The sequence below is a fragment of the Crocuta crocuta genome, unplaced genomic scaffold (assembly GCF_008692635.1).
Source record: "Crocuta crocuta isolate KB4526 unplaced genomic scaffold, BGI_CrCroc_1.0 scaffold19, whole genome shotgun sequence".
NCBI lineage: Eukaryota > Metazoa > Chordata > Mammalia > Carnivora > Hyaenidae > Crocuta > Crocuta crocuta.
In genome coordinates this window covers 4,255,270-4,282,560 of record NW_027551565.1, presented here as the reverse complement: position 1 = coordinate 4,282,560, position 27,291 = coordinate 4,255,270, and the positions used below count along the sequence as shown (strand labels likewise).

Genomic DNA, 27,291 nt, shown 5'->3' with positions numbered 1-27,291 from the left:
CAAGAGGTCCAAAACTGGTGTGTGAGTCTTCTGGGGTATTATGATCTACAGAACTGAGAACACATCTGCCCACACCTTGGGAGATGCTCTGTGGTATGTGCATATGGTTTTCTGCGGTTTGAAACAAATTTGTGTCTGCAAATCTTACACATGGGTTTCTGTTTGGGGGGGTTATTTTTTGTTTGTTCGTTTCTTTAGAAAACCATCTTGGTATATGTGTGCTTCTTATGGGCAACCTGAAAGCAACCTCCAGCAGGCACAAGCAAACGGTGGAATGAAAGTAGCCTTAAATGAGTAAGAACTTGGGTTGAGAAGCTAAATGCCACGCTACTTCTGCATTGCTTGCCCTTCCAATGCCACACTCTGGAATGGTCCATCCTCCAAATCACTAAGTTAAAGTCAGAGTGATTCACCAACTACCAGCAGGTGAGGGTAAGCCAGCCTTGTCATAATTTTACAGACTCCTCTTTCCACTCATGAAAACAAATTATGTATGGTATTTATGTACATCTGGGTTGCTGGGCATTTTCCAAATGCCTCTTGGAGAACATTAAACAGGAAATTGATGCCACAGGGCAAATATTCATTCTTCCCATCCTCTCTCACAAAAACAAGTACAGATTTGCTGTGGCTAGACTGACTTCCTGCAGTGTGCTGTAGCTTATTCGATTTTACACTATAAGGGAAAAAAAATGCATTCTCTGTTTCAATTTAGGGCATGTTGAAAATGGCTAAAATACATAAACAAAAAGCTTCCCTAATAAGAGCACTGAAGTATAGAAATCAGTGTTTTATGAAATCCCAAATTCAAAGGTTGATTGTTCTTCATACCTATTGGTGAAAGTAAATTCATATCACACTAAACACATCATATTTTGTTGAAACATCACGTTCTCTAGATCTCAAATGGAAAAACCTTTAAGCTTGTGGCTGCTGCAGCTTTTTGTATAAGCATGGCCTCTTTTTCTAACCTGTTACAGTGGTCTTTGGTTAGTGTCCTCCTCAGCATCTGTTTTTCTCTTTTCACTTTCTTATCAGCCCAGAAACTATTTGGGAATCCATGAGACTCTGGAAGAACTTAATCTACTTACAGTCCTAGGAATAGAGGATGTGACTTAAGTTAAACTATTCAATGCATTGTCTCTCCTAGACAATGAGATTTGTTCAGAGGCATGTGACCTAAGCTTATCCAATCAAACTGAATCCTGGGGCTTTTGCTGGGAAAACATTATTCAACTTTTCCTGATGGACAAGACCACTGAATCAGTTGGCAGCCACCTTAGGGTCATAATGGGGACTAACAGAATTTTCTTTAAAAAGCAAATACCATGGAGGGCAGAATAGAGCAGCTACAACAAAACAAAACAAACAAACAAACAAAAAAACTAGGTCATCATTTACTGCTGGATCAGGCTTTGCCTAAAGACCTATCTATGACCCAGCCATAGCACTGCTAGGAATTTACCCAAGGGAGATAGGAGTGCTGATGCATAGGGGCACATGGACCCCAATGTTCATAGCAGTACTTTTAACAATAGCCAAATCATGAAAAGAGCCTAAATGTCCATCAACTAACAAATGGATCAAGAAGATGTGGTTCATCTCTACAACGGAATATTACATGGCAATGAGAAAGAATGAAATCTGGCCATGTGTAGCAACATGGATGGAACTTGAAGGTGTTATGCTGAGCAAAATAAGTCATGCAGAGAAGGGCAGATACCGTACATTTGCACATATAGGTGGATTAAGAGGAACTTAACGGAGGACCATGGGGAAGAAGAAGGGGAGAAATAGTGGGGGAGAGGGAGGGAGGCAAACCAGGAGAGACTCTTGAATGCCGAGAACTGAGGGCTGATGGGGGTGGAGGAGAGGGGAAAGGGTGATGGGCATGGAGAAGGGCACTTGTTGGGATGAGCACTGGGTGTTATTTGGAAACCAACTTGACAATAAACTATTTAAGAAATAAATAAAAAAGACCTATCTCTGGACCATTTAGTAATATAAACCACTAAATCCCCTATATTATTTAAACTAGCTTGATTCAAGTGTTTTGTATTGGACCAAAGCTTCCTAACTGTCATACCTATCAGTTAGAAAACATTTATAGAAGAAAGGTAAGCAGACAAGGGGCTACCTTTAAGGCCAATTTCACAACTAATTGTAGAAAAGCAAGACTAGTAAGGAATAAAGAAGTGATTGCTATTGAGAAAAGCATGAGAAAAAAAAAAGTCTCCAAATGATAGACAACTACCACAGCAGTGTGGGGTGGGAGAAAAACCAATCCATGTACTTCCCCCGGCCCAGGAAGAGTGGGGCATGGGGTAGGGACTTAGCAGCAGGAAGGGTCTACCCTCAGCCAAAAGCCATTCTTATTTACTCCCTTTCCTTCAGCTTTCATATTGAACTGCTTAGCAATATGTGCAGTCTGCAATTATCAGAGTCATTTGACCTCCATTCTCTCTGTTGGTCCTTGCTACCTCCCTCTGAAGGATATATTTTATTATTATGTCCCATTTATAGATGGAGAAACTGTGGCCCAGAAACCCCAAGTTATACGTATGAGAAACAAGCAATAGAGAACAGACCCAGAACTCAGGTCTTTCTATTCCAAAGCCTATATATAATATTTGTCTTACAACCATCTATCCTTGAAGATGGTCTTTTTGTGTTATATCAGGTAGTTGGGGTCATCTAGAATGAAGCAAGGAGATCTCAGACATCTGGCTTCATCCCTACTGTTTCCTTCACCAAAAATAGCCAGAGCTTATTTTGTTGACAGTCACCATAATTTCTCTCAGCAGTGGCCCAGGCTCTCAAAGTATTGCCTTTCTACCTCCCTTGACTATCAAAATTCCCATTTCCTCATTCCCTGGAGACAAACTACAAGGAGGGGTTTTCTGAATGAACACTCAGTAAGATGTGAAATACTGGTAACTTTAGGTGTTAATCCTATCTCTGAACATAAGCACTTTATAAGTGAGGACTTGGAGAGAGAGTGACTTACACTGAAGAGGTTAATCTCCCACTATGAATTTCAGGCAGTGTGGCAAACTGGAGTCAAAAATACTTTGGGTTGGGGCCCTTCCTAGTTATCTTGCTACATAAACCCCTTCTTCCTTCAGCTACTCAGATAGCTTTGGATACACCTTAATCCTGGAACAGAACTCCTCCTTCACCAGCCTAACATGGACTCAATCACTCCCAAAGTAATTCCATACAACTTAACACTTCATTCAGCAAACATTCTGAGTGCTTACTATATGCTGGCCCTATGCAGGCATTTCAACAAAGAAGCTGTGTTATTTAGGCTCTTTCACATGGCAAGGCATAAGAGATGGAAATTATTAGAAAGATAATGGGAACATGGAGCTACTAGAAGCAGATTTTAGCTGGCCAGGTCTTACAGAGAATGGGAACACTGCATAAGATGCAACAAGAGCTTCTGATGCCCTCAGGATACAAGAGCTCTGGTCAGCAGGTCATTTGGTCATTGCCTCAGGCTTGTTTATTATTCTTGCTTTAGTGAGTCCACTGTTATGGTGACTCAACTTCTATCTACTTTCATTCATTTTCCTCCCTTTCTGACTAAATTTTTCTCCACTTCATAGCTTCTAGTACCTCATTGTTTCTGCTTCTAAGGCTCTGAGAGGATCTATTTGGGTCTGTTGGGAAGTGTCTAGTCCTAAGCATCTATTTTGGGTTCAACTCTCAAGCCAGGCACCTCATGAGTTCCCTGTGGACCAGGCACCAAGCAACCCTTGGCAGGTCCGTGGGACTCTGAAGAACCCACCTGGGAAATTTCCTCCTCTGCTCATTTTAGCAATGATCCTTTCCCCCCCACCCCCCAAAAAAAACAACCAAAAAGTGAGACTAGACTAGTTGGAGCAGAATGACAGGTCACTGTATATTTAGTGGTAATTTGCAAGAAAAGAACAGAATATTAGAGGGCTAGGGTACGAAGCACTGAAAGCAAGATGAGAAAAACAAGGTAGCAAAGTTGAGTAGGCTACTAAAAAACATGATCTTATTTGATCAAGACCTAAAAGGAGTGTAATATGTTGAAAGTGGACCTTAGGGACAAGATAATGGGGAATCCCTAGGAGCCTTCACAGAAACATGGAATACAAGAGCTGAAGAGTGCGTGGCATGCCATTTCTCCAACCCTCTCATTTCATAACTGGGGAAAGCCCATGAAAGGTAATTGGCCAATTAATTAATTCACAAAATTAGTGGTGGAGCCCTGACTCCTGAATCATGACCAGTAAACCACCAGCCTATATTTCTGAACTAGTAATGTATTTTTCTTCCTAAAGACTGAGTAGATCACATTTAATGCCCAAAGGATTCTACTGATTGTCCTGGGGAATGTGGATATGGGCAAATAAGAAAGTTGGGACATAGTAATTTAAGGTACTCACACAAGATAGTCTCTTTTCTACAGGGGTACCAGATATAATGAGATTTAACAGGAAAAAAAGTAAGAGTTTGGAATCTGAGATTCAAGTGTCATTCCTGCCACCAGCCAGCTGTGTGTGCATGAGCTATCAACTCTCTGAGCCTCAGGCTCTTTATTTGTCTAAGGAAAAATCAGGCCAGAAGACCACTCAGATCCCAGATACCCCTGACTCCTCTAGTTCTGATAATTCTGGGAAAGGAAGCATCTACTTTGGGGGGTTAAGCTCAGACAGAGGACCAGGAGCCCCAAACCAGATAACCGCCAATCAACTAAATTGAGAATTTAATAGGTTGTTCTCAAAATTATCTAAAGGCAAGTGGACTAAGGAAAGGATATGGCCTTTCACAAAATTTTGGCTTAGATTTGTTGCCATCTGTGAAGGTACTCAGAAAGGCATTTAAAATCATAACATTTCACATAGGGAAAAAAAAGTATCTCCATAGTGCACCCTATATGGAGACATATTTAAACATGTAAACATTTTTTTTCTTTCTAGTTAGCTGAAAATGGAAGAGATATGGCAAGTATCCAGTACACAGAGTGGCATCTTAATACATTCTCTTAGTAATAAATTTTGGTGGATGGAAACTAAAAATGGACCATGTAGAGAGAAGGGTCTCCCAGTTGGAAGTCTTACTCTCAGAAAGCTCATAAATCTTTAGGCCACTCACAGGGTCACAGGGTCACTGCAGATGCTTAGACCCTAAACAACTCTTAAGAGGTGCCAATCGCATCAAGTCTATATGGGTCATGCCCTGAGAGTGATACACTGGAGCACAGGCTCCAAAATGGTCCACAGTGGCCCCAACCACGGGAGTATTAGCAATATCCTTCAGAATCCCATTGTGTTAAATGATACTTCAGCAGCTGTCTGTGGTACTAGCTCTTCTCATGATATTTCAGAACAAGCAACTATTCAAAAGAGTAAGCATATGGCAAGCATGTGGAAATTCTTTCAATTGGACAAAGAAAACATTTTAATTTACTAACCAACTTTCAATCACCATAACATTCAGTTATAGTGAACATTCAGTAGCAAGAAATTGCGTGGATTTGAATCCCAGCCTTGGCATCTACTACTAGCTATGTAAGCTTTGGAAATGCTACTTAATCTCTCTGTGTATCAGTTTCCTCAAATATAAAATGGGGATAATAATAGTACATATATCATAAGGTTTTTATAAGAATTGAACTAAACTAAATGGTTTCATATTTAACTGGGTGTCAGTTGAGCATCCAACTTCAGCTCAAGTCATGATCTCATGGTTCATGAGTTTGAGCCCTGTGTTGGGCTCTGTGCTGACAGCTCAGATCTGGAACACACTTTGGATTCTGTGTCTCCTTTTCTCTGTGCTCCTCCCCCACTTCTGTGCACATGCTCACTCTCTCTCAAAAATAAATAAATTTTTAAAAACATAAAAAAAAAAGAATTTAGAACAGTGCCTGGCACATGGTAAGCACTATATATGGATTTGTTAAATAATAAGTAAAAAATACAAGTACATATTTATTATCATTTATGACTATTGCAGCATATTCTAATTGTCGGACAGAATGTTGTAGTAGCCATAGTACATTTTCAATTATACACCCAACTAAAACATTGCTAAGACAATAATTAAAACTGAAAGAAAAATAACCGATTGACAATTGTTTAAACTCCTCCTTCTCCAAAATAGATTAGACATGAAATATATAAGTTAAAGAACTGCATTCTTAACATAAGGTAGTATTTTGGATTTTGCAACAAATGTGTAAGTTCAGTATTTGGGGCATAAATTAGACTGCTAGACAAGGTGAAAGAGAACATCCAGATGAACATTTTCTTAAAGGTTTCATTTCTTCTTCCAAAATCATGAATATGAAGTGGTTTCATATGCTGACTGCAGCCCATCTCATTATAAGAATATATGAACTCAAAGAAATTAATTTTCTCTACAAATTTGGATTTATTACACATATAGCATAACAACAATAATAGAAGGAAGGAAACACCATTAACACTTATACCTTAACACATCAATTGTTTACATTTTTCTTTGCTTCTTTCTATACCAAGTCCATTTGCCTGCCTTTTTTAAAAATTTTATTTTGCATAGTGGTTGGGGAAAAAAAGTAAAATGCTCTATAACCCTCAGTCATCTGCCCTCTTGCCTTATCACACCACACGCTCCCTCTGGGAGAAGCTTTTACCTATTCAGTAAATATTTATTGAATACCTCCCACATGCCAAGCACTGCTCCAGGTGCTGAGAATATAATGATGAACAAGAGAGACAAGGCCCCAGTTTCAAAAGAACTTAATTCTAATAGGAAATAAATATGTAAGCCAATACATGAACAAGATCATTCTAGATGTTTTCGGATCATGGAAGTCTCCTCTGGGGATATTTGAGCTGCTAGAAGAACGATGAGGTGGTAAGAGCCATGCGGTGAACCGAAAGCATCAGGTGCAGCACGTGCAAAAGCCCTGACATGGGGAAGAGCTTTGCACATTTGAGGAAGCTAATGGGGGCATATGGGAATGAGATGAGCCAGCAGAGGCCTAAGAGGTAGGCAGGAGTCGGCCTTGTGGGGCCTTGCAGGCCATGGTGAGGAGTTTGGATTTTATTTTACGTGCAACAGGAAGACTTTGGAGGACTTTAAGCAGAGGCAGGACATGTTCTGACATAACCCTTAGGTTACTCTTGTGGCTTAGTGAAGTGTGAATTACGGTGAGACAAAAACAGAAGGCTAGAGACCATTAGTAGGCTATTGCAGTAGTGAAAACAAGAGAGGATGGTGACATAGGCTGGGATGATGGAGTACAGTAGATGGATTCAAAATATATTCTGGAAGCAGCACCTACGAAGTTGCTGATGGATTAGATACAGAGGATGAGAGAAAGAGGACCCTGGAATGACTGGGATCCTTATTTTGGGGGTTAAGCAGCTGGGTGTACGATGGAGGTATTTACTTAGACTGGGATAGGATCATAGTTAGGAGTTCGTTTTAATGTACATTTAGTGAACAATACCTACTTGAAGTTTAACTGGAAATATCAGTTATGCAATTGGATCCATGAGTCTGAAGCTCAGGTCAGTTATATATCAGCACATAGTAACATGTAAAGCCATAGGGCCAGAAGAGAAGAGAGAGAATTGAAAACCAGGCCCAGTGATACTCCAGCTTTCAGAGGTCAAGAAAGGCAAAAAGGCAACTATAAAAACTGACAATCAGGATAGTGTAATGTTTCTGAAGCCCAGAGCATAAATTGACTCAAAAAAGAGAGAGATCTTGTCTATGTTGAATGCCATTCACAGGTCAAGTAAAATGATAATGAAGAAAAATCCATGGGAATTGGTAATATGGACAGTTTCAGTGATTTTGGCAAGATCATTGCAGTGGAGTCCTAGAGATTGAAGCCAGAATGGAGTGGGTCAAGACTGAATGGATTCAATGCAATTCCAGTAAAAATCCAAATAGATTATTTCTTAAAAATTGACAAACGGATTCTAAAAAGCATATAGAAAAGCAAAGGGCCAAGAATGGCCAAATTACTCTTCAAGACCAAAGGAGTTTTTTCATATCAGGACATGTGAAAATTCAAAAGTAGTTATGGAACATTGATATATGGCCTTGCATAGCCATGCATGGCTGATTATTCAATAAATGGAATAATTGATCATCCATATGGGAAGAGTAAAATTCAATCCCTATGCCGTACCATTCTGAAATATGAATTTATAGATGGATTGAGAATGTAATATAAATGGCACAATTTAAAAACTTTTAGGAGAAAATTTTATAACCTCAAAGTAGAGAAGAATTTCTTAAATCAGAGACATAAAGTTTTAACCACTAAAGAAAAGTCTGATAAATTTGACCAAATTAAATTTAAGAACATCTGTTTCTTAATAGACACTATTACGAAAATTAAAACTCATACCACAAACTAAGATAGGAAGGGATGTTTGCCAGAACTATAACTAATAGGATTCAAATCCAGAATATCTACAGATCTCCTACCAATCAATATCAAAAGACAAGTGACTTGATAGAAAAGGCAAAAGATATACAAAGGAATTTCACGGAAGAGAAATCCCTATTGGCAAATAGACACATGAAAAAATGTTTGACTTTCTTCATACTTAAGAAAATGGAAATTAAGATGATAATGGGATAACATTTTGCATTCACTAAACTGATAAATTAAGAAATCAGAAAATACTGGGTGGTGGAAAGAATGTAGTCAACAGAAACTCCTAAAACTACTTCTGAGAATTCAAACTGGTGTAACTAATTTAGAAAACTTTGCATTATCTTAGAAAATGAAACAATCATATAGCCTATAGCCCAGCAGTTCCACGCAGATATAAACCCTAATGAGAAGGATGCCATGTTCATGACCTCAATGATCCTAAGAGTAAGAACAAGAAAAGACACAAGTATCCATTGACCAGAAAATGGATTAACAAATTACAGAATATTCTCACAATTTATTACACGTAAATGTAAGTGAATGCCCTGCAGCTACATGAAATAATGTGGAAAATTCAAGTTCCACACATAGAGTCTACCATTTTGTAAAGCTCATAAACAAGAAAACCATTCATTATATTGTTTGGGGATTCACTATCCAAGACCCATCAGAAGGTGTCATTGTGGCCCCAAGCTAATACCAGGCTTCTCCATGGAGCAGTTTGAACAGGCTGGAGTTGGGAAATTGAGGAATAGACTTTTTGTTCTGGGACTTAAGAGTTAAATGTCTCAGGAAGTTCACACACACACACACACACACACACACACACACACACCCTGCCCAGCCCGGCCCAGATCTGACCCAGACGTGGGGGGTGAGGAATGAACACAGCAAGAACGCTGGAATCTGCCATTACGGTTGGTTCCTCCTCTGCTGGAAAAGGCTTTTCTTTTGTCCTGTGGAACAGAAACTTGCCTTATATCCTATCCTGTGTATTCCTACTCTATGCCTCCTTAGAATAAATTCTGCTTTCTTGGCTCTTGATAAAGCTTTTAGAGTTTTGAGTCTGTCTTTTTTGGTTTCAAAAAGCCATACTCTTGCAAATCAAAAGGGCTTGTCCTCAGGCTATTTTGTTTCCTTAGGGACTTAAAACAACTATTCTGAAATTCAAAAATGTAGGCAATGACCCATTTGTTCTGTGCTATATCAAGTACTCTCCCCTTCCCTAAAACAAAAAGCCTCAGATTCAAGGTTATTCTTTTTTTTTTTTTTAAATATTTTTATTTTATTTCTAGGATAGAGAGAGACAGCGTGAGCAGGGGAGGGTCAGAGAGAGAGGGAGACACAGACTCTGAAACAGGCTCCAGGCTCTGAGCTGGCAGTCAGCACAGAGCCCGACGCAGGGCTCGAACCCACGAACCGCGAGATCATGACCTAAGCGAAAGTCGGATGCTCAACCGACTAAGCCACCCAGGCACCCCTATTCAAGGTTATTCTTAATGACTATGAGGGTTAAAACAACAATAACAACAACAGCAAACCTGAATGACTGAAAGGGAAAAAATATAGCAAGAGATATTTTAAAAATATTTTCCTGCTTTGCTCTTTCGCATGGGATTTCCTGCCCTTTAGGCCACATAGCCCCTTTCAATCACTCCAGTTGCACTGCTCACTACATTCCCAATGCATTTTACATTCCAACGGCAATGGCTGTCTGTACTTGTAATTCCCAAGAACACCAAGCCATTTGATGGCATCATGCCTTGGCACATGTGGTTTCTTTCTGCCTGCAATGCCCTCCATATAAACTGGCTTCCTCACTTTATAAGATCTCAACTCTTAAACCTGAGATTAAGCTATTTTCTGTCAGCTCCAAATCTACCTTTCTCTTCCCTGTTGGGGTTGAAATTACACAAACCCCCTTTTTCTTTTGTCAGCTGAATTCCTTTTGGTTTCAACAATAGGGGGTGCTCACGGGAACCAGAAGGCATGAGGAAGTTGAATAGACCTGTACTTTCCTACTTGCTTGCTTTTCTTATGCGGTCACCCAGCAATGACCCTTTGTCCTGACAATGGCAGTTAGTTTCAGGCTCCAGTTTCTTCTGACATTACCAGAACCAGCTTCATCCTACCTTCCTTAGTCCCACTTTCCTTAGAAACACCGCTTGCCCTGTGTCCCTTCTTCTGAGGGCCGGGTTCCCTCTCTGTGTCATCCATCGCTAAGCTTCTGAACCTGATAACCCCAGTGTCTTCTTTGTTTGTTCAGACCTAGGAGGTGGTTGTTGCTTCCTGAAGTTACTATGTCTATGAAACCTATGTGTTCCCCTTTTGTATTTTCAGTTCTCTCTAAGACCTGGTTACCTAATTCCCTATATTAAATTTTCTCTCTTGACCTACATGTGTTGTTTGTTTTGTTTTGTTTTCCAGACTGATTGTCCTCAGTTAAGTGATGGGTAGCAGAATATGCCACCCCAAAATATTTGACGTAAAGATTATTTTGAACTGAAGGCAACCGAGAAAAAACAGGGAAAAAGATCCCCACCCTCCCCCTATTTGCCTAAAAGCAAGATACAGATTTGTTAGAGTGTCCCCGCTGCCCCTCTCTACTAGGAAGGACAGAAGTTAATCACCCAGGAGAATCTACATAACAAACGTTTCTACCTATCCTTTCTCATCTGTTAGTTCCCCATGTATTTACCTTCCCACAGTTTACCAGCCAGAAACTCAGTCCTTTTCCTTTGTCTTGTCACTTTCTTAAAAGGCTATTGTGCTTTGGATAAACAAAATATGGTGTAGTTATTACAGTGGAATATTATTTCACCACAAAAAGCACTGAAGTGCTGATACATGCTATAACATGGATGGATTTTGAAAACATCACACTAAGTTAAAGAAACCAGACAAAAAGACCACAAGTTGTACGATCCCATTTCTATGAAATGTCCAGAATAGGCAAATTCCTAGAGTCAGGAAGCAGATTAATGATTGCCAGGGGTGAGGGGACAGTGGATGGCAGTGAATGCTGGAGTGTGTGTTGTTTCTTTTCGAGGTGACAGCAATGGTTGCACAGCTCTGCAGATATACTAAAAACCATTGAATGATACACTTTAAAAGGTTTGACTTTATCATGTGAATTATATCTCAATAAAGGTGATATCATTTTTTTTAAATTATGTGCTTTTGTTAAAAATTCTGTGAAGACCAAGTTCTAACCACCCCCTTTGAGTTATTCATCACTGAGTACTCCTGTGCACATGAGCAATACATGCACTAATAAAATCTTTTCTCTTAATCTAATTTACAGAACATCAGCCAATAAACCTAAATGGGTAGAGGGGAAGACAGGTTTTCCTCCCTACATAGGACTCTGGGGACCATTTCATCCACTCCCTCCTCATAAAAGCATTTATTTTTGTGCTTCCATAGCACCTTGTAGATGGCTCCTTTGAAGTGCTGCTAATCACAGTATTACAATATGAGACTGTCCCACCTCTAAGGTTGTTAGCCTCTCAGAGGTAGAGATCATTTTTTATTCATCTTTATAGTACCTGAGTTTATCACAATGAATACACTCAATAAGTGATCCTCAAATTAACAAATAATCAAGTGAATGAATGAATACATGAATACATGACTATAGTAGCATGTATTTTATCCTGTTAAAACTTACAATAACACCTCTTTATCTACAGAATAAATCCAAGGCCTCCTCAATCTGGCCCATGTCTTCCTCTCTGGCTCCCCCCTCCACCTCATCCCCACCCCATCTTCCCAGCCATACTGAATGGCTTATAGCTCCCAGAACATGCATCTAGCCCTCCATCTTCGCAGTCCTTTCTTTTTGAAATGCTTATCTGTGTCTGATTCCTCTACTACTAAGCTATTTGAGGTACTCCTTTATTTCCACTGTCCAGGAGAGTTTTAGAATACAGTAGACAGTCAATGCATAATAATTAAATATTTCCATATTTCTGTAGCTTCCCTAATTGTCAACTTGGACTTTTGCACAATACTTCATGTAGGTTATATGCCATGATTTACTTAATCACTACTTTATTATTGGATATTAAGATCGTTTCCAAGGTTCATTATTACAAGTAATGCAGAGAGCACTTTTTTGAGGAAAGAGATTGTTTTCTTGTAAAGATAGCTATTTTTTTCTTAGACAAAGGTAGAATATGAGTTAGTAAAAAAAAGGAGTTTTCATTTTTCTCAGCTGGCTTCAGTGATCATGGGCCTGAGTTCTAGGAGATGGTTTTGGGGTCATCATGTCTTTAGAAATAATTTGACTCACAATAATTTTAAATATTTCCTAATGACTTGCAAATCAAAGTGTCAGTATCCAAGTATTCCATACCCAGTAGACCAGCATACCTGAAACTTCATTGTCCCCAGCTTCTCTTTGGGAATACAGAGGCAGGAAGCAAATAGGTGGCATTTGACTTTGGAGATGGGCTGGTTGGTGTTTGAGGAACAGAATAATAGATAATTAGCTCATTGATGAAATTAAAATCAACTGAAACCACCACCATTGAATCATACCAAAGTTCTTTTCATTCTCTTTATCTGTAAATGTCTTAGAAATAAAGAATTCCCTTGATACACAAAACAGAAACACTCATGAAAATCTAAGTACGAGTCCCTTCTACTGAACTTTGTTTTCCTAATTGGTTTTACATTTTGTAATTGTGGCTGTGTCTCCAACTATAACCTGAAGTCAAATCAGATCCTTTCTAAGCTATGTCAGACCACTGTAGTCTCAAGTATGTTGAGAATTTCCAACTTAAAGATGAGAGAGGTAGACAGAAAAGAGATTAAAGGGAAAGTGATGTGAACCTAAAAGTGACTTGCCTTCTGCCTTTAGGATGGTCAGTTTCCATGCCAAAAGCTGGACTTGTATCCTCATTTATAAATTGGGTAGGAGATACTCAAAGCCTTCTCTAACTCTGAATTTCTATGACCTTATGTGGTTTCATTCTGATATGCGCAGAAACCTCAACTAAACCCAAATTCGTTTTTGGTTTCCCTGAATCTCAAGAACAAACAGCGGAGCCTAACTCCCTTGCAGGTGTAACTCATCTTGCATCCCCCTATCCAGATTTAAAATTAAAAAAATAGCCCAAAGAATGTAACTGCTGTGACTCCTCAGGAAATCTTTCTCTACTTCATTCATTATGATTTGTATGTTCTCCTTCCTCCAAATCTATGTGGAATCTGACTTGAACTCACTTTGCACTCTTTGGTGACGTAGAAATCTGAAATAAATCTCTTACACCCCGCAAAAGACAACTTTACCCAATTTAGCTGATCCACAGACCTAATCAGGAGAAATCTAACGGAAATGAATGGCTCCTCCTTACAACTTATCCAGACTGTTTTTAAGTTTATATTGTTGCTTTTTAACTTACAGTTAAAGAAGATCCACTTCAATTTGCAGAAGTTGCTCTGGGCCATCCCACATTCCTCAGGCTTAGTTTGCAGATAATAAAAGACCACTTGTCTCCTCTGCTCCTTCAGGTTTACCCATAATTTATCAGAAGAAAAGACATCATACAGCTCCGCGCGTTTCATTTTCTTCAGCCAGCCAGTTCCTCCAATTTCCTCTCCAAAAGAACATGCAGCTGTTTATAAAATGCCTCTATTTAGAAGTCCTCCTTAGGAGGCAAAAGGAAACCTCAGGCTTCTATGGTGTTCCGGCATTTTGCATCTTTGCTTTTAGATAACAAGTGATAACAAGCGAGTAAAAAGAATAAATAATATATTACTGTTTGCGAGGGGGAATAAAAGAGCAAAATCAATGTTTCCACCCCTACCAAGAAGGATGACTTCTCACCACGGGCCTCTGCTTAGGAAAGGTGTTGTTCAAAAAGCAACCAGCCCTCTTTACTGCCAGCTCATTAGCTAGAAGCCAGGACTGCCACAGTCCTGTTTAGCTATCTGGGGAGCACTGTTTTCAAGGTGAGGTGGAAGTCACTAATTAGGGAAGCCTGTATTTGGCCATCTCAGCTTTTAGAAGTGATGCTAGACGTTCAAAGTGATGAGATTCAAACGGGAAAGTTCAGCAAGCACAGCTGTTTACTATTAGGGGGAAGGCAGATTTGCCCCATATTTTTCTCCTTTGGATGAATTTAAGTGGTCAATGTTTTGCAATGTTCAACTGGTGTGACAGTAAGTGGTGACATAATGCAACGTATATTTTAAATACAAGCTAGAATTCTTCATTTAATTAGAATGCTGTAAAATGAGTACGACGTTCGTGTATCATAATTATAGCCTCAGATTAGTAACGGGCAGCATTTCACTCCTTTGTATTCACATTACCTTTAATAGTCCACACACTTTTATTGAACCCCTTTTCTCTGCTAATCTGATTCTGATTTAGAATCTTAATTCAGGCCCCGTTTACTACATTATTTTTAATGCAGACATTAGAACTAAAATATTATTAATTTAGTCATGTCCTGAGTCAGTGATCTAACATTCTGTAGGCTGGCAGAAAAGAAAATTGCCCTGGCAACTTACACGATTTCAGTAAAAGAAAGAGTCTTAGTTCTAGAGATACAGCCCTGAGCAAGAGACAATCCCGCTCACATGGAGGGGTCTTTCTACAGGAGAAGCAAACAATAAACAGGTAATTTAAAAAGTAGTTAAAACAATTTTTTAATGTTTTTTAAATTTATTTCTGAGAGAGCATGAACAGAGGGAGAGGGAGACACAGAATCCGAAGCAGGGTCCGAGCTGGCTGTCAGCAAAGAGCCTGACACGGGGCTCGAACCCAGGAACCGTGAGATCATGACCTGAGCCGAAGTCGGACGCTTAACCGACTGAGCCACCCAGGTGTCCCTGAAACAGTTTTTTTTTTAACGTTTATTTATTTTTGAAGGAGAGAGCAACAGAGCATGAGCAGGGGAGGGGCAGAGAGAGATGGAGACACAGAATCTGAAGCAGGCTCCAGGCTTCGATCTGTCAGCACAGAGCCCAACGCGGGACTTGAACCCATGAGCTGTGGGATCATGACCTAAGCCCAACTCAGACGCTTAACCAACTGAGCCACCCAGGTGCCCCTGAAAAAGTAATGTTAGATAATTATAAGTGTTATTTAAAAAACTGAAATAGGATGCGTGTTAGGGAATGACCAGTAAAATAAAGGCTAACTACTTTAGAGTAGTCATGGCAGAACCACGGAGGAGGTAACGTGTAAACTGAGACCTGAGTGAGGAAGTCCCATCCATGGGAAGTCTGGGGGAGAATCTGAGGAGTATCCAGAGAAGCCCAAGGGAAAGGCTTGGCATGTTCAAGGAATAGGAAGAAGGGTAATGTGACTGCAGGGCTGTGGCTTAACAGAGATAGAGGAAATGAAGTCGTATAGGTAGGTAGGGGCTGCATAATGCAAGTCCTTTAGGCCATGGTGAAGTAAAACTGGAAACCATTTAAAGATTTCAGACAATATATTAATATTATTTGTGTTTTAAAGTTATTGCTCTGGCTGCTTTACAGGAAAAAGATGAAAGCAAGGAGGCCAGCTTAGAGTAGTTGAGGCAAGAGACTGGTGGCTTCATACCAGCAGTGACATGAAATAAAGTGGATGGATTTGAGATGCTCTGGAGGCAGAGCCTCCAACATGCTGAAGACTTAGATATGGGGCAAGGGAAGGGTGGGAAACCAGTTAAGTGCTAAGGTTTGAATAACAGAGTGAATGGCAGCATCGTGAGATGGGGAACTGGATTCAGGTGGAGGGTAGGAATAGGTTCGAGGTGAAGGTAGGGAGCGAGAACTCTTTGTAGCCCTTTTATATGGAAGATTTCTGTTGGACATTGGACTGGAGGCATGAGAGCCAGGGAGATAAAAGTGTTTTATTTCCTGTGAAATAATATACATGATCAGCATGTGAAAAATATGTAACGCCATGGGAGGAGAGAAAAGTAGGAAGCCCAGGACCAGGCCAGGATGCACTCTAACATTCGAGGGTCAGGGCAGCGTGTCATGAAAACAGAGATAGTACCTAACATGCTGTAAAGGGAGTCAAAACACTGGACGTGAAGTACATTAGAGAAAGAATCTAAGGTGGCATAAACATGCTGAAAACTGCAGCACTCTGATATGTCAGCTTTCCGCTGTGGTGAAAATAAAGATGAAAAGCATTTCATCTGAGTTAGCAAATATTATGGAAAAGTAAATGAAGATCTTTATTCCATGAGGGTATTTATAACAAGTGACTGTCTCTGCATCACTGACACCTTTGTAAGCAGTTCTTCGGGAACTGTGACTTGTCTCACCGGCNCCCCGGGGGGGGGGGGGGTGCTCTGTCTCCTGGGACAAATTTGAGGGAATATAGAGCACACCTGTGTTTATTCATGATGTAGAGAGTCCTGTTTGGTAATACTGAGTCATTTCCCCTTAGCTTCTAGAATTTAAAGATGGGGTGGGGATCTTACATCTGTGTGTAAAATCTCTGGATTATTCTATGGAGGTGATGGCCCAATCTAGTCAGTTCTTAGTAACCAAGCCCTTAGGAGTCTTCTAGGGACTGCTCTCATGTTAACATGATAGGCGAGCCATGCCAACACCAACCAGGACAGAGTCCAGTGGCTCCGGAGATGACCATGGGCTTTGGATCCAGGCCCATCTACATTCAAATCCCAGCTCTGCCATGTTCTGCCTGTGTGCCCTGAGACGGGTTACCCAAGTTCTCCACATCCCAGTTTCTTCATCTATAAGATGATGACAACACTTCACAAGCTTGTTGTGACATTAAATGAGGTACCATGTGCTGAGTGACTAATCCAGTGCCTCAGTGAGTAGTTAGGAGGTGTTCAATAAACCTATGTCTCCCCTCTTTTTATCCTGGAGCCTGTGGTAACAGACTCTAACCCACGGACACCCCCAGGTCCTCCTGACTCTGGCCTCACTTGCTATATTACTTTTTGAATGTAAAAATTAAACCTAAAATGTTAAACATTTAGATCATTTCCTGAGTCAGTGATCCTTTTTGTGAGCTGGCAGAGAGAAAATTACCTTGGCAACTTCTACTGCTATTTCAGTATGAGAAAGATTCTCAGTCAATGAGCAGCACTCTCTCTCAGTCTGGCCAATTTCCTTAACATTGCTATGGTGCTAATAACTTCCTATTTAAATGCTAGAATTTGAGACTAGTATCTCAACTCAGTAAGAACAGAAAAACTTCTGATCAACTGCTTACCAGATTTCCCTATTGTATATGGTATAATAATTTGTCACAGAATTGTTGCCTTGTTTGTTTGTTTAATTTATTAACTCAACCAATACATACCGAGACCCTGCTAAGTGCTTGACATAGACTAGATGCTGGAGTGACCATGACAAGTACGATGGACATAGTTCCTGCACTCACTCTTACACAGGCCAAGGTTAACCAGCCCATTCCACTGGCAGAGAAGTGGCTTTCCTTCCCTACTACATTCCCAAGAGGTTTTTTACTTAGACAAAAATGCAACTTGTTTAAGATTCCTAGAATTGTTTAGAAATATGAACTAAAGGTTATTGCCGTCTTTTCCCAGACGGCTTTCTCTTTAATTGAGGAACAGGAGCTGCTTTCTTTGTGTTTGTGTTTTTGATTATAAAAGTAACACATGTTTGCTTTAAAACATGTTAATCTGGTCTAAAATGGAATGCTTCTCCTCCTTGCTGGAGGAGAAGCTATTAAACTCTGGAATTTGATGTCTCTACTTCCAGACTCTTTTCTAAGCAGATACAAATACATGTCTACGCACACCCACCCCCGTGCCCCATGCACACACAATGTTTTGCTTGTTTTGTTTTTACAAAGATAATATCATATTCACATACTGTTCTGCTACTTGATGTTTTTTCATGGGGCAATGTCATGGATGTGCTATCATTTTACTATAGTAATCTACCTATGTTTTTAGTGGGTTATACAATGGCCATGGAATACATGAAATACAGTTGCTGAGTATTTTTTTAACCATTCTTCTACTGATAAGACTGTAGTGTATCCAATTTATTTCTATGAAAGGCAATTATTTAGCAAACGTTCTTGTCCACGTATAGTTTCACATTTGTGTGTGCTTATCTGTAGAATAGAATTCTGGAAGTGGAATTGCTAGGTCAAAGGGGTTGTGCATCTTAAACTTTGATAATGTGAAATTGCCTTTAAGAAAAATGACACCCGAGGCACCTGAGTGGCTCAGTCAGTTGATTGACCAACTTCAGCTCAGAACATGATTTCATGTTTGTGGTTTTGAACCCAGCATCAGGCTCTGTGCTGACAGCTCAGAGCCTGGAGCCTGCTTTGGATTCTGTGTCTCCCTCTCTCTCTCTGTCCCTCCCCTGCTCATGTTCTGCCTCTCAAAAAATAAAATAAGACATTAAAGAAATTTTTTTAAGAAAACAAAGATGACACCCTATTTAGATTCCTATCCTGTCAAAGATGACACCATATGAGAATGCTCACTTCCTTCCTCTCTCTCTACTACTGAATATAATCATTCTTAAGTTTGCCAATCTGGTAGGCCAAAAATGAGATTTCATTTCAGTTTGCAGACTCTTGGTTTTCACTCTGACATGTAAAAAGCCTAGAAGCCACCCATCCCATCCTCACAACAAGGAAAAGCTGGACAAACTGAAAATCAGTGACTTTTCTTAGATCCATCAGAGAATTGAAGTTTCAACTCAAACCACACTCTGAAATCAGGAGAGACAAGTGTATCCAGAGAGATTCAACAGAAGCCACTGGAGTGATAAGGGTGAGACCCCTTGACTTCACTATTAATTGTGATGAATTACCGGAGGCTGAATGTGGACTAGTGTGACAGTGAGAAATGCCTGGGGCCTTAATCATATGGGAGCCTCGCAACTTTGAGGTCTTTCTTCCCCAGGATCCTCATGGTGAGGATCTGAGAGACGTTCCCCGTTGGCCTCGGCAGGGGGATGGGAAAAGTAGCGATGGTACAACCTTCCTGGGTCCTTCTCTATAACAGAGATCTACCTTCCTGAGACACTAAAGAGAGCTTGTCCCACCTGCAGTCCGGGATTTCCACCCTTCTCCGGCACCTAGCCTTTCAGTCTCACCTACAACAAACCCAAAAAACATAGTTAACCAGACAGTAGGAGTGGAATATACGGGAGGAGGATCCTATGAGAGAGACAGAAACACCTATGAAGGCCAAACTTCCAAGACACAGGCCCACCAAAAGACTGAGATTTAATCAGAAGATTATAGAACACTTCCCCTCCCCCATACCTTACCACCTTACCAGTAAGCCTCCAGCGGATTACAACTGAGAGAATTGCAAGACCCAGATTCTCGAGTACAAAGGGAACCCCCAGAACCAAAAGAAGACATACAAATAAGGATACTAGAGGACTTTGGAACTTATAACTACAACAAACATTAAACATAGCCTACTCTAAACCAGATTAACATAAATCTTCATTTTAAGGCCTATTCACCTCAGTACCTATTACAAATACAACATATCTGGCTTACAAGACATATTAAAAGACAAGAATAAACACAATCTAAAGAGACAAAATAAGCATCATAATCAATTTAGATATGACACAGATGATAGAATTATCAGGTAAGGAATTTAAAATAACCATGATCAATATGTTAAAAGTTCTAATATAAAAATAGAAGGTGCCTGAGTGGCTCAGTTCGTTAAGCCTCAGACTCATGGTTTCTGCTCAGATCATGATCTCACTGCTAGTGAGTTTGAGCCCCGCGTTGGGCTCTGTGCTGACACTGTACGGCCTGCTTGGGATCCTCTCTCTTTCTGTCCCTCCCCTGTTCAAACGCACCCCCCCCCTCTCAGATGAATACATAAACTTGAAAAGAAAAGAAAAATAGACAGCATGTAAGATCAAATGGGTAATGTCAACAAAGAGGTGAAAACTATAAGAATCAAAAGGAAATACTAAAAATGAAAAACTGCCATTTTGTGAAATGAAAAAGTGAAAAAATTAAGAATATCTTTGGTGAGCTTGTGTACTGGACACACTGAGGAAACAATTGGTGAATTTTAAGGTAACTCAGTAGGAACTTCCCAAACTGAAACTCAAAGAGAAAACAGAATTTTCAAAAACTGAACATAACTGTGGGACAATATCAAAAGAGCTAACATGTAAAAAAATAAAATAAAAAGATCTACCATGTGTGTGATTAGAATACTGCAAGGAAAGGAGAATAGGGCAGAAGGAATATTTGAAAAATAATGCCTAAGAATTTTCCAAAATGAATTACAGACAGCAACCCCCTCCCCCACTCCCCAACCATCAACAGATCCAGGAGCTTCAGAGAACAGTAAGCAAGATTAGTACAACAACAACAACAACAACAACAATAATAATAATAAACTACAAAAAAAACAAAAAGAAAAAAAACCCCAACAAAGACCTCCAAACCTAGGCATTTGACTTTGCATCTCTTTCATTACTAGTGAAGCTTGGAATCTTGGAAATTTGTATTTTTTTCTCTAAATTATCTGCTCATATTCCTTGACTGTTTTTATCAGTTTACAAGATTATTTCATATATGTAGTAATCCTTTGTCTGTTATATACATGGCAGGTGTTTTCTCCCATAACTATGTCTATGGAAACTTTAACCACACTGATATATTAAAAATGTTTGTAATCATTTGTCAATCTTTGTCCTTCTTGACTTTTAGGGTTTTTTTAAAGTTTATTTTTATTAATTTTGAGAGAAGACAGAGAGCAAGCAGGGGAGGGGCAGAGAGGGAGGGAGACAGAATCCCAAGCAGGCTCCACACTGTCCAGCTATCAGTGCAGAGCCTGATGTAGGGCTCTATCTCACAAACCATGAGATAAATGATTTAAGCCAAAATCAAGAGTCAGACATTAACTGACTGAGTCATCCAGGTGCCCCAACTCTATACATTCTTAAATAGTAATGATAATTACAGATATCTTTGTGGGGGGGTTTAAATTTGAATTTAATGGGATTGCTTCTAGTCTTTTACCATTACAGATAATATTTACTGTAGTATCTGATATCAAGTAAGAAAGTTTTCCTTCTAGTCTTAACTTGCTAACACTTTTCAAAAGATACAGGCATTCATTTTTAATATGCTTTTATAGAGTCTATTAAGATGATCATATGGACTTTCTCTTTTATTTTATAAATGCTTAACAGATTTCCTAACATTTATTAAGCCATTCTAGCATTCTTAGGTAAATACAAATTAGTTATAATATTTTATTCTTCCAATAGATTTTGACTTTCTAAATCTCTCCTGTATCTATAATTAATTCTCCCTTTTTCATTCTTAATATTGGTTATTTATGCTAGGTTTTTAATTTAAATTACTCGGAAGTTTACCTTACATTTTACCTTCCAAGGAATCAGCTTTGTATTCTATGGAATCCTCAGGTTAACTTCATTTTTGCTAGTTTTTCCTTTTCATTAATTTTTGTTTTGTATCATTTCTCATTTTCTTTTGCTTTTTCAAAATGTTTATTTTATTATTTTTCTTTTTCTTAGATTCTTTAAATAAATATTTTCAATTTTTCTTTTTAAAAACTTGGGTCTGGGGCACCTGGGTAGCTCAGTGGGTTAAGCGTCCAACTCTTGATTTCAGCTCAGGTCATGATCCCGTGGTTTGTGAGTTCAGGCCCTGCATCAGACTCCATGCTGATGGCACGGAGTCTACTTGATATTCTCTCTCTCCCTGTCTCTGCCCCTCCCCTGCTCAAGCTCTCTCACTCTCAAAATAAATAAATAAAACTTAAAAAATTTTTATACTAAAATTAAAAAACCTGGGTGTGCCCCCAAATGTTTTTAATTTTTTAAAAATAATTATTTTTCATAATAGCCTTTTTTGTTATTGCTTAATGAACTTCAGTATTTTTGGATCTCTTAGAGAATCTTAACTAAACTTATGTTAAAATTATTATTATCTATGTCTCAAAAAATTCTATTTCGTTGATAGTTCCCCAACTGACTGTAGAATTCCTATTCCTCTACCTGTTGAAAAGCAGATTCTGATTATAGGGATAATGGCTGGGAAGGAGGTAGGTGTGGGATCAGGTGAACTTTCATTTAAGGTCTACAAGTAAATTACCATCTGGATGCAGGACTTCGTTTCACTGATCTTGATTAACTCTAGATTATCTAAAGCCTTCTCTGGTCTGAGGGTCCCCTCTGAGAGTTTTCTATGTGAAAGCTCCCACTTCCATCTAGAAAACTATACTGCTGGCTTGATCCTAGTGACAAACACCAGGTAACTCTATTGAGATTGAGATTCAGATGCAGTTCATTTGTAATATTTAAATAATTACCTGTCCCTACTCATGGTCCATTCTTTTCCTCCCTCCCTCCCTCCCTCCCTCCTTTCCTTCCTTCCTTCCTTCCTTCCTTCCTCATATGCTTTTCCTGGAGATCTGCTTTTAAAAACTCACCTTGAGGGGCTCCTGGGTGGCTTAGTCGGTTAAGCGTCCGACTTTCGCTTGGGTCATGATCTCACGGTTCGTGGGTTCGAGCCCCGCGTCGGGCTCCGTGCTGACTGCCAGCTCAGAGCCTGGAGCCTATTTCAGAGTCTGTATCTCCCTCTCTTTCTGACCCTCCCCTGATCACGCTCTCTCCCTCTCTCTCTCTCTCTCTCTCTCTCTCCTAGAAATAAATAAAAATATTAAAAAAAAAACTCACCTTGAAAAATGTCTTCTTTGGGTGCCTGGGTGGTTCGATAGTCATTAAGCATCTGACTTCAGCTCAGGTCCCACAACCACATTGAGTGAGCTCGTGCTCACTTCAGGTGAGCCCTGCTCCTCTCTCTCTCCTCCCCTTCCTCTCCTTCTGCCTCTCTTGAGAATATCTCTCTCTGCCCATCGTCCACTTGTGCCCCCTCTCTCTCTCTTAAAAAGAAACCAAAAATTTAAAAATGTCTTCTTTTCATCTCCTGAGCTTTCAGGTGTTTTTCTGTTTTGGAAGGTTTTCTGCCAGTTTTATCTCCTATGCTTTTCTCTTTTTTAAAAAATTTTTTATATTTATTTTTGAGAGAGAGAGAGACAGAGCATGAGTGGAGGAGGGGCAGAGAGAGGGAGACCCAGAATCTGAAGCAGGCTCCAGGTTTTCTGAGCTGTTAGCACAGAGCCCGAGGTGGGCCTGGAACTCACTAACAGGTGAGGTCATGACTTGAGCCGAAGTCGGAAGCTTAACCGACTGAGCAACCCAGGAATATATATTTCTCAAAAACTTTTCAAGAATTTCTCCCTGTTTTGAGCCTGCTAGTGGTACCCTTGTTTTCTTAGCTTTGTTGTCAATTATTCTTACTTTTTATATTTTTTGTGTCATTTCAATGAGATTTGGGGTGGAGTACTTAGCCATGTTTAAAGGCTTCCATCTTTTTCTATGCTCTCAAACAGATCACATAATGTAAGAATTATCTATATCTTAAGGCTTGCTAGAACTTGCCAATAAGCTACCTAAGCCTGGGCCACCTCTTCATTTATAATTTTGACTATTTGCTTCCTGAACTCATAAAAGTCCTTTTGTCTGCTGGCCTTTGGTTTCACTTTTGGGTATTGCCTCTCATAAGAACCTACCTTGGTTTCACACATGCTACCCTTGTTCCCCATTTTAGCAAATCCAGTTATGGCTTCCTGTATTTCTGGAAAGAAGAAATCAGTTAACTCTTTTTCCCACTTAAGTGTCCCCTCTTCATTCTACAGTGCATATTTAACCAATTAAAACAAAATAGGAAGGGGGAGACTGAGTCAGTCAGTTAAGCATCCGACTCTTGATTTGGGCTCAGGTCATGATCTCAAGATTATGAGATCGTGCCCCATGTCACGTTCCCATGGAGCCCTCTTAGTATCCTGTCTCTCCCTTTCCCTCTATCTCACCCTCTCAGCAGCACCCCCCCCATACCGTCTCAAATGCACACTCTCTCCCTCTCTAAAAAATAAATAAATGAAAAGATTTAAAACAAAATAGGAAGGTCTTAGGTCTCCAGTGACCATATTTCTAAACCAAAAATTCGTACTTGAAAACTGACAGCCAAGTATAATTCTAAGGAAAAATACATCAAATACTTGAAATTAATACTGTGAGTTAGATTACCAGACATATAAGCTGCACATTTAGTCAATGATGGCATTTAAAAGGAGGTTGACTACCTCCAATAGGTGGACTACCACCTATAACTTTTATGTGCTGTTATGTATGTTTAAATATCAGATATTGAGTCTCTTATTCCCTGGGTTGGCACAGCCTGGAGGATTCTCTGTAAGCAAAGAGTTAGTGGATTAATTCAACTAAAAAATGAGTGATCTTTTAAGGGCAAGAGGGTTTGACAGTAAGAGATACAAGAACAAAGCAGTAATATAGGAATAAAATCACCTCCAGAAATCAGGCATACTGTACAGATTTTTTTCTCCAAAAGATTTATTTCAAGCTGCAAATTCCTACATGTCCTCATTAAATGAATATATATTTATCACAGGGAAAACAATGTGACTGTTAAGAGAATGATGACAGCTTAGTCTTAAAAGGGATGAGTCATCAAAAAGTGAGCAAAAAATTCAGAAGGGTCTCATTCACCAAGAGCTGAACGTTTCACAAAGTTTAACGTTCACACTTGAGCAGTTTGTACGGTTGCTACAATTGCCACCAGGCCTTCATGCAAATCTTCTGACCTTCTTAGATGAGAATTTCCAGCAATTGCTTATCTACCACGTGCTACTACATGACTCACCTAGCCTGGTTTATATAAAACATCTAGCCAGCACTGAATTTCTTTTTTTTTTTTTTAACTTTTTAAATGTGTGGGGTTTTTTTTTTTTTTGAGAGAGAGAGAGAGAAACAGAGACAGAGCATGAGTGGAGGTGGAGCAGAGAGAGGGAGACACAGAATCCAAAGCAGGCTCCAGGCTCTGAGCTGTCAGCATAGAGCCTGATGTGGGGCTTGAACTCATGAACGGTGAGATCATGGCCTGAGCCAAAGTCAGACACTTAACTGACTGAGCCACCCAACTGCCCCTAGCCAGCTCTGAATTTCCAAAAGGACCATGAACCCTTTAACATCTCTTTCCAGGTCCATAGAGTTTCCAGAATCATTGAAGCTGATGGTGCAATGGAGCAAAGCTTTCTGCTCAAAGAGCAGCATCTTCCAAACCAAAGTGATTAAGCCCCATTCCAAGCACCCCCTATCCTTGTTGCTAAAGTGAGATCCAGTCCTTTCCAAACCATATTTAGGAAGATGCTGCTCAGTGTGATCTTCCCAAATAACACCCAATAGAGTATTATCCCCTATAGTAATTTTAATGACTGAGCATTAAGAGCTAGAGTCTGAACTGTGCCCAGGAGCTCACGAAATCTGCTCTCTGTGCCTGCTTAGGGAGCACGGCAGGGGATTTTCAGTCTTAAGCAGCTAGGCACGCCATGCATCTGGAATGAGAAGCAGGCCCTAAAATGTTCACAGCGTGTTGCAGCTGAATGTTTTTCTCTTCTTCAGAAGAAAACTAGAGTAGTTTTGATTTTGGGGTTTTTTTCTGAATTTAAAAAATCCATACAGCAGAACATGATGAATGGGGGAGAGAAGTCAAACAAGCAATTCTGCAAACGTTTCTTATGCAAGAGCCACTTTCCCACAGGCCACTAAGCTTTTGCAGAGCTTTTCTCCACCACATCACAAGGCATGGAGATGAAGCTGTGAAAATCCTTAGAGCAGAGTGATGAGGATGGGGCAAGGAGGAGAAATAAACCTTCTATCAGTTCTTCACTTAGGCCCAGAAACTGTGCCTGCACCAGTCCAGAAAAAACAGAGAATTCTCGCTCTCTCTCTCGCTCTCTTTTAATCTCCAAGGTTCTGTTTTTTCACCAAACCATGAAGAGCCACAACGTATACAAAATGAATCACAGGAAATCCACAGTTCTCAGCATTTATTTTTAAATAACACATGTAGTCATATTATGAGGAGTCATAAATACCATATATAAATCTAAAAATTCAGGCATTTAAAAAAATACATGTAGTCTTCTATGCTTAATTCCAAGGAAATGTTGAGAACTATTTATTTTTGAAAATCAGCATTATTTGGGTGGCAACCTTTGAAGGTTTTCCTTTACTGGTGAAAGACAGTGATTCATCTTACTCTGACTAAGGCAAACCCAAGTCAGGCTTGCTGATTCTCTGAGAGGCAGAGTCAGGGACACTTGTTAGCAAACACATTTCCTTGTCAGAAACTAATTAGTTTTGGTGCATGGTTTTTATCAAGTGCCTTCTGAAGAAACTGCAATGTCTTTCCTGAAATTTCCCTTTGCAAGAATCTATTTTTTTAATTTTTTTAATGTTTTAGTTATTTCTGAGAGAGAGACAGCATGAGCAGGGGAGAGTCAGAGAGAGAGGGAGACACAGAACCTGAAACAGGCTCCAGGCTCTGAGCTGGCTGTCGGCACAGAGCCTGACGTGAGGCTCGAACCCACAAACCGTGAGATCATGACCTGAGCCAAAGTCAGACACTCAACCGACTGAGCCACCCAGGTGCCCATGCAAGGATCTACTGATCCTAAAGAATAGTTTCTCATTTATGTGAAGGCTGCTGCCCTTTTGTATCTGCTTTTATATTGATTTCTACAGCCATGCTTGCCCTTCTGTTAGGAGAACAGGAGCTGAGGCTCTGATGCGACTACCCTGGTAGTGAGAGCAGGTCCGTGCAGATGTGGTGCAGAGTTCTGCAGCTCCAAAACACATGTGAGCACACAGAACCCTCTTTACTTTTCAGTCTCAGGATCAGTGGATTTATTGGGATGGTGCTGACATAAAAAATGAAATGAAACATCTGAGTCTAACAGCTGCACAAAATTTGGACTCATGTAAACTGGTCTGACATCACACATTCTGCATGTGAGTTC

The 27,291-nt window shown here is 39.8% G+C and overlaps 1 long non-coding RNA gene across 1 annotated transcript in view; it reads right to left on the bottom strand.

Moving 5' to 3' along the window:
* The window catches only part of LOC144220015 (uncharacterized), a 73,757-nt gene that overhangs the window by 9,953 nt on the left and 36,513 nt on the right, over positions 1-27,291 (bottom strand). Inside the window, exons 2-3 of the long non-coding RNA XR_013331586.1 lie at positions 13,828-14,131; positions 12,794-12,874 (exon numbers count right to left, since the gene is read on the bottom strand). This is a non-coding gene — a long non-coding RNA (uncharacterized LOC144220015). The remainder of the gene's footprint in view (positions 1-12,793; positions 12,875-13,827; positions 14,132-27,291) is intronic.